The following is a 6,886-nucleotide window of genomic DNA, read 5'->3' on the forward strand; positions in this document are numbered from 1 at the left end:
ATTGGTAAATTGGGTAAGCTAGTGTATGTGTGTGAATGCAAATGTGTGTGGGTGTTTCCTAGTGATGGGTTGCAGCTGGAAGGGCATCTGGGCGTAAAACATATGCTGGATAAGTTGGCGGTTCATTCCTCTGTGGCGACCCCTGATGGACTAAGCCGAAAAGAAAATGAATGAATGAATTCTCTCTATACACTTCTGTGAAATTTAGATTTTTATTTTCAGTAGTCTGAAAGAAACATTTAGCTGAAAAATTCAATATGATTAGTGTATGTGCATACACACACATACACACACACTTGTTCCTATATTCCAGTGGGGATAGATGTAATGATGTTTTTCTACTGTACAAACCATATATTCTATCCCCCTACCCAAACCCTAAACCCAACCCTCACATGAAACGATTAACATTTTTATACTTAAAAAAAAAACAAATGTCATTCTGTGCGATTGATAAGCATGTTTACTCATGAGGACGTCAATGTTGGTCCCCACAGTGAAACAAGTCCCCATGAGTTTGTGTGCATTCAAATTTAAGTTCCCACTAGGGTATAAGAACAAGTACACACACACTTACATTGAACTTGTTGGTTTATAAGGACTCTCCATAGCATGTATTTTATACTGTAAAACTGCTTATTTTTTCAGAGGAAACTGCATTTTTATATATTTTAAATAACATCATTCTGTGTGATTTTATAAGCGTGTTTACCTATGGGAACCTCAATTCTGGTCCCTACAGTGACACACTTTCTCATAACTCTGTGTGCATTCAAGTTTAAGTCCTTGCTAAGATATAAAGGCTAGGGAGAAAATATATATATAGGATATAAGGCCGCATTTATTTCATCCAAAAAAATATATATAAATATAAAAAAAATAACTGTTCAAAAGTAGTTTATCATTTAATTTAATCATTTGATTTTAAAGATGAATTTTCAGCTTCACTACTCTTTAACATTTAACATTAGTCTTCAGAGTCACATGATCCTTCAGAAATCACTCTAATATTCATTATTATTATTATTATTATGATTAATGGTAATAATAGTAAAAGCAATAATGACTGGACTGCTGATTTCATTTGAAAATACATACAATAAGTAATATATAAATATTTAACAATTTAACAGTTGTTTTTACATGGAATAAAGGCCGTCTTGATGAACAGAATAAAAATAATAATAATAAAATGACCCCAAACTTTTGACCGGTAGTGTAAATTTCTACACATTTACACAAGTAAATACACAGACCCAATGATCTGCTAAAAATCTGCGGATTTCTGTGTGAGCAGATTTTGTGTGGACCAAGCTATAGCTTATTCTAATATTTAGAAAATTGTCTCAATTTTCAAAACAATAAAGGTCAGTTGTCTAGTTTTGTTTTTGATTTACATTTTGGTTTACATTTACTTTATTTGTATAGGCAAAACAAACAAACACTAATAATATTAATAATAAAATACAGTTCAGACGATTTTCTAAATATCTTTTTTGTATGTGTACTTTTTATTTGTTTGTGGCTGTTTTTAACTTATTGTCTGCATGTTTTGTCTAATTTGAAGTTATCTTGACTCTGCATTGGAAGTTTGTTGGAGCCCTCAAGTGGATCCGGGCAATCCCGGTTTTCAGGTTGAGAATTATTAATTTAGTGTCCATAAACCCTATAAAACCAGCCAACAGACCTGTTTGACCAGGTTGGGAGATGGTTAGCCAAACCACAAGAAGTTATTTTTGCAGCAGAGCATGTAAAATGTTTTATATTTCTATAAAGTTTTCGGTTTTATTGATGTAGTCGTTTATAAATTACTGGCCAGACACATCTGGAGCTTGATTCACAAAAATCTCCATCCCGCAAAAAAGTTCACCCTAGAGATGAAAACTGATACTTCAAATAAATAAATAAATAAATTAAAATGCTTTTTGACCATGCTGACAAGAAGAAAAAAAAACACTGTTGAGACAATTCTCGTCTTTTGAAATGACATGATAGAGAGCAAATGATGACAGAATTATTATTTCCGAGTGAGCTATCCCTTTAATATAGTCTGACACACATCGAATCACATTACTGGGTGCAAAGAAAATGTCATGTTTTCCACACACTGACCTTATCTCCAAGATAGATGCGGCCTACAAAGAAGAAAATGTTCTTTGAAAACGCCGAACACATCCCTATTCTCCAGAGCCAGCATGTTAAATGTTCTGCGCTCATTTTATTTGAATTTATTTAATCTTTAATGCAGGTTTCCCCCTTCTCCGTCGGCCCGTTTGATCACATAAATACGAAGGATTGCTCGCCGTCCCTTTTGACTTTAGTCATGGGCGCTTCAATGCTTCACTGGGCTTGAGTGTTACGAATAGAAAATATATGAGTACTTTAAGTCTACCAGGCCTGTTTAGTGTAAGGAATTCCTTTACATGTGTCTGGCTCTCATTGTGGAGAATAAATCGATGCGTCATAGCTTGGGGGAAAAGATTGGGTGGGGGGTGTTGGGATATTTTCCAGAACCACCATGATCCATTTGACTCTATATGTGTCAGCTCTGTTGCAATCACTTCATCCCTTCTCTCTCTTTTTTCTTCCCTGCTATCTTTTTTTCCTCATGCATACTTTTTTTCGTCGTCTGATTTTTGGCAGCGATGGTTCCTCAGACATTGGAACAAACACTTCTCCAGATGTGTGTAACGGGGCTGGACTGAAAGCCATTGTGTGTCTTCACTGACACTGCAGCTGTGAAGTCAGTTCCCGTTGTGTGTGAGAATGTGTGTGTGCTTGGTTATGTGATTTATTAGGACACAGATTTGTGTAATGACATGGGTATGACCTAGGTATTAGTATGTTGAAGTAGTTTATGAGAACATGTCTTGTGTCCTGGGGGTGGGCGATATATAAAACCCATACTTGCACATCACAATTCACATTTACACAATCCAATTTGATAATTGGCAAACACAATGAATTGGATGTCAAATGAATTGAATTTGTGTATTTTTGAATCGTGTTTTGAATTTATGAATTGGATTTGTGTATTTATGAATCGTGTTCTGAATTTATGAATTGGATTTGTGTATTTATGAATTGTGGTTTGAATTTACGAATTGGATTTGCATATTTATGAATTGTTTTGAGCATACAAATTGGTTTGTGTATTTATGAATTGAGTTTTAAACTTGCAAATTGGATTTGCGTATTTCTGAATTGTGTTTTGAATTTACGAATTGGATTTGGGTATTTTTGAAGCGCGTTTTTAATTTTCGAATTGGGTTTGTGTATTTTTGAATTATGTTTTAAATTTACGAAGTTGATTTGCATATTTATGAATCGTGTTTTGAAATTACGAATTGGATTTGTGTATTTTTTAATCGTGTTTTGAATTTACGATTTGGATTTGCGTATTTATGTATTTTGGTTTGAATTTAGGAATTGGATTTGCATATTTATGAATTGTTTTGAGCATACAAATTGGTTTGTGTATTTATGAAATGAGTTTTAAACTTGCAAATTGGATTTGCATATTTATGAATCATGTTTTGAATTTACAAATTGGATTTGGGTATTTATGAAGCGCGTTTTTAATTTTCGAATTGGGTTTGTGTATTTTTGAATCATGTTTTAAATTTACGAAGTTGATTTGCATATATATGAATCGTGCTTTGAAGTTACAAATTATATTTGAATATTTTTGAATCATGTTTTGAATTTACGAATTATATTTGCGCATTTGAACTAACAAATTGGTTTGTGTATTTATGAATTGTGTTTTAAACTTGTGAATTGGATTTGTGTATTTTTGAGTTGTGTTTTGACTTTACAAATTTGATTTGCATATTTTTGAATCGTTATTTGAATTTACAAATTTGATCTGTGTATTTATGAATCGTGTTTTGAACTTACAAACTGAATTTGTGTATTTTTGAATCATGTTTTGACTTTTACGAGTTGAAAGTGCATATTTTTTATAGCTTTTTAAATTCATGAATTGGATTTTGAAAATTTGAATAGTGTATGTATGAATTTTTTTTTTTCATACAACAAAGGTTATACAGTGTGCTGTTTATTACAGAGCTCCTCTATTAAAAAAAGAAAAAACCCTGCAAGTTCTGAAAGAGTTTCCCAGAGATGGGTTGCGGCTGGAAGGGCATCCGCTGTGTAAAAAAACTTGCTGGATAAGTTGGTGGTTCATTCCGCTGTGGCGACCCCGGATTAATAAAGGGACTAAGCCGACAAGAAAATGAATGAGTTCTGAAAGAGATCAAGCCCTAGCCATGTAAGAGAAAGTTATGCATAAGTAACTTAAAATAATGCATTACTTACTCTACCACAAAAAGTAACATTGTTACCATAAACAATGCATTTTGTAAAACCACAATATAAATGATAGCGCATAACATGAAATTCTATACTTTAATTTTGTCCATATTATATATGATATCATGATATTGCACACCTCTATATGCATAGTAATTTAAAACTGTTTAAAATCAGTTAACATTTTTTTCATGGTTTCCTGGGACTGTTGGGTAAGGCCATAAATGTGCTTTTTACCATGTTTGTACAGTATAAAATAGGCCTACATTACGCGCCCACACTGAAAAAAAAGATTTGCTGCTTGTTTGAACTACTTCTTTAAAATGAGTCGAAACAACAGAAATTTTTAAATTTGAGATTTATGAAACAACTTAACTGTTTTATGTTTATTCCACTAAAATTTGTTAAGTTATTTAATCCATTTGTGTTGGAGCAACAGCATTTACAGTATATACTGTAAAAATACTGTTCCACACAAATACTTTTTTTTTTTTTTACTAAAAACATAACACTAAACTTAACACTTGTTTTTTACTAAAACAACACAATTTTTTTTTTTTGCAAGAACTTATTTGTTTTAAGTTCAATCCACTTAAATTTGTTAAGTTAACTTAATCGATTTGTGTTGGCACAACTGCATTGTTTACAATGTACACTGTAAACATGCTGGGTATTAAGGTATTATTCATTCATTTTCTTTTTGGCTTAGTCCCTTTATCAATCTGGGGTCGCCACAGCCGAATGAACCGCCAACTTATCCAGCATACTTTATATGCAGTGGATGCCCTTCCAGCTGTAACCCATCACTGGGGAACATCCATACACACTCATTCACACACATACAGTACGGACAATTTAGCCTACCCAATTCACCTATACCTCATGCTTTTGGACTTGTGGGGGAAACCGGAGCACCCAAAGGAAACCCACATGAAGCGAAGTTCTCTTTGTGAGGCGATCGTGCTACCCACTGGGCCGTCGTGCAGCCCATTAAAGTTATTATATTAACTTATTATTTTTTACAAATTAAAGTGGATTGAACATAAAACTTTTAAGTTCTCACAGAAAAAAAACAACAACGGAGGAATTGTGTTGTTTCAGCTCATTAGATAAGTAGTTTGAAAATCTTTTTATTTTTTTTAAGTGTTTGGAAAGTGCCCATAAATAACAAAAAACCAACCTGTGTGTTTTTGTGTAGGAGACCGAATGAGAATGTCTGGGAGACTAATAGAGCAAGGTGGAGGGTCAAACAATGAGCATGTGTGTAAGTTTGTGTGTGTCGCTGATTGTAAAGCCGTTGGTCGCCAAGAGTGGGAGTGCGAGTGGGATGCAGGTTTTCGCTAAAACGCATTCCTGCCATGTTAGGTATCACTGCTCGGGGAGTATTAATGGGATGCAGTAAAAAGTCCTGCTTTCTACACACACCCCGCAAAGCCTTAAAGAGCCCATATTATGGGTTTCTGAAAATTCCCCTCCATGTAGTGTGTAACACAGCTCTAAGTGAAGCGAAGTATCCAGCTAAGGCTTAAATCTGTAAGAATACAGTGTTTAAAACGGTTGATTCATCTATAAAAGAGTCGACTCATAGTGCTTCAAACGAGTCGCCTTGATACCGACTCATTAGGTGTTTCGCCATGACGTACGAACGAAACCAAGTTATTCACGTGCACGCGCAAACCCGGGAGATTTCAAACCTGAGGCCCCGCCCTCTGACGCAGAAACCCAGACACACACACACACCCACAAACACACGCACACCCACAAACACAGGCACACAAACATGCCGGTCGATTGAAGTAACACTGCAGATGGACATTATATTGAGTCTCTACCCAAAGATGAAACAACAGCATTATAACCAAGCAGTTGGAAACTTCTGGAAGCTACATGCTACAAAGAATACTTCATCTGAGTTTGTTAAAGGAAGGATCAGTAAAGAGTAACTGATGGACGTCAGGATGGGTTTCTTCCATTTCTCAAGTGTAAGTACGTGCGGTTAAAGTTGTTGCCTCGTTTACTCTAGCTTGCAAATGTATTTAGTTGTGATTTGTTACTTGTAACCGCGTGTACTGTATCAGGTTAACTGGATATATTATCTTATCGCGTGCAAAGTCACGTTAAAAACGCGACGCGTGCTGTTTGTTTATGGAGCTTCGTGCTAGAGTTGTGCTCCCGCGATTTATTCGGAAATTTATTCCCGCGCTGTAACGGGTTTAATTTGGGACGGGAGCGGGCTGTCTAGCAATATCACGGATATTGCTATGCGAATTAGAAAGAGAGAGTCTGCGTGGTGCTTGTGTGTGTGTTAGTGCGCACGCGCGCGTATGAGAGAGAGAGAGAGAGAGAGAGAGAGAGAGAGAGAGAGAGAGAGAGAGAGCGAACGAACGAACGAGCTTTGTGCTGTGTGTGTGTGTTTATTCAGACAGCTTGGCTGTCTGGACTGTATACTGGGTGATTTTTGGTTGTGTTCTTAGCTCTAGCGGGACCGGGCGCGGCGGGCAGAAAACGGAGCGGGTTCTCAGGCTAAAACCTGGCGGGTGCGGGCGGAAGCGGGAGCGTTGTCATCCGGAGG

General features: G+C 35.9%; 1 long non-coding RNA gene across 1 annotated transcript; it reads left to right on the forward strand.

Moving 5' to 3' along the window:
* The first annotated feature begins 1,521 nt into the window (after positions 1–1,521).
* On the forward strand, positions 1,522–5,294 carry LOC141375354 (uncharacterized). Its single transcript, XR_015495624.1, has 3 exons — positions 1,522–3,452; positions 3,572–4,180; positions 4,247–5,294. It is a non-coding gene; the product is annotated as an uncharacterized LOC141375354 (long non-coding RNA).
* The last annotated feature ends 1,592 nt before the right edge of the window (positions 5,295–6,886 follow it).

The sequence above is a fragment of the Danio rerio genome, chromosome 7 (genome assembly GCF_052040795.2).
Source record: "Danio rerio strain M-AB ecotype USA chromosome 7, GRCz13ab, whole genome shotgun sequence".
NCBI classification, from domain to species: Eukaryota; Metazoa; Chordata; class Actinopteri; order Cypriniformes; family Danionidae; genus Danio; species Danio rerio.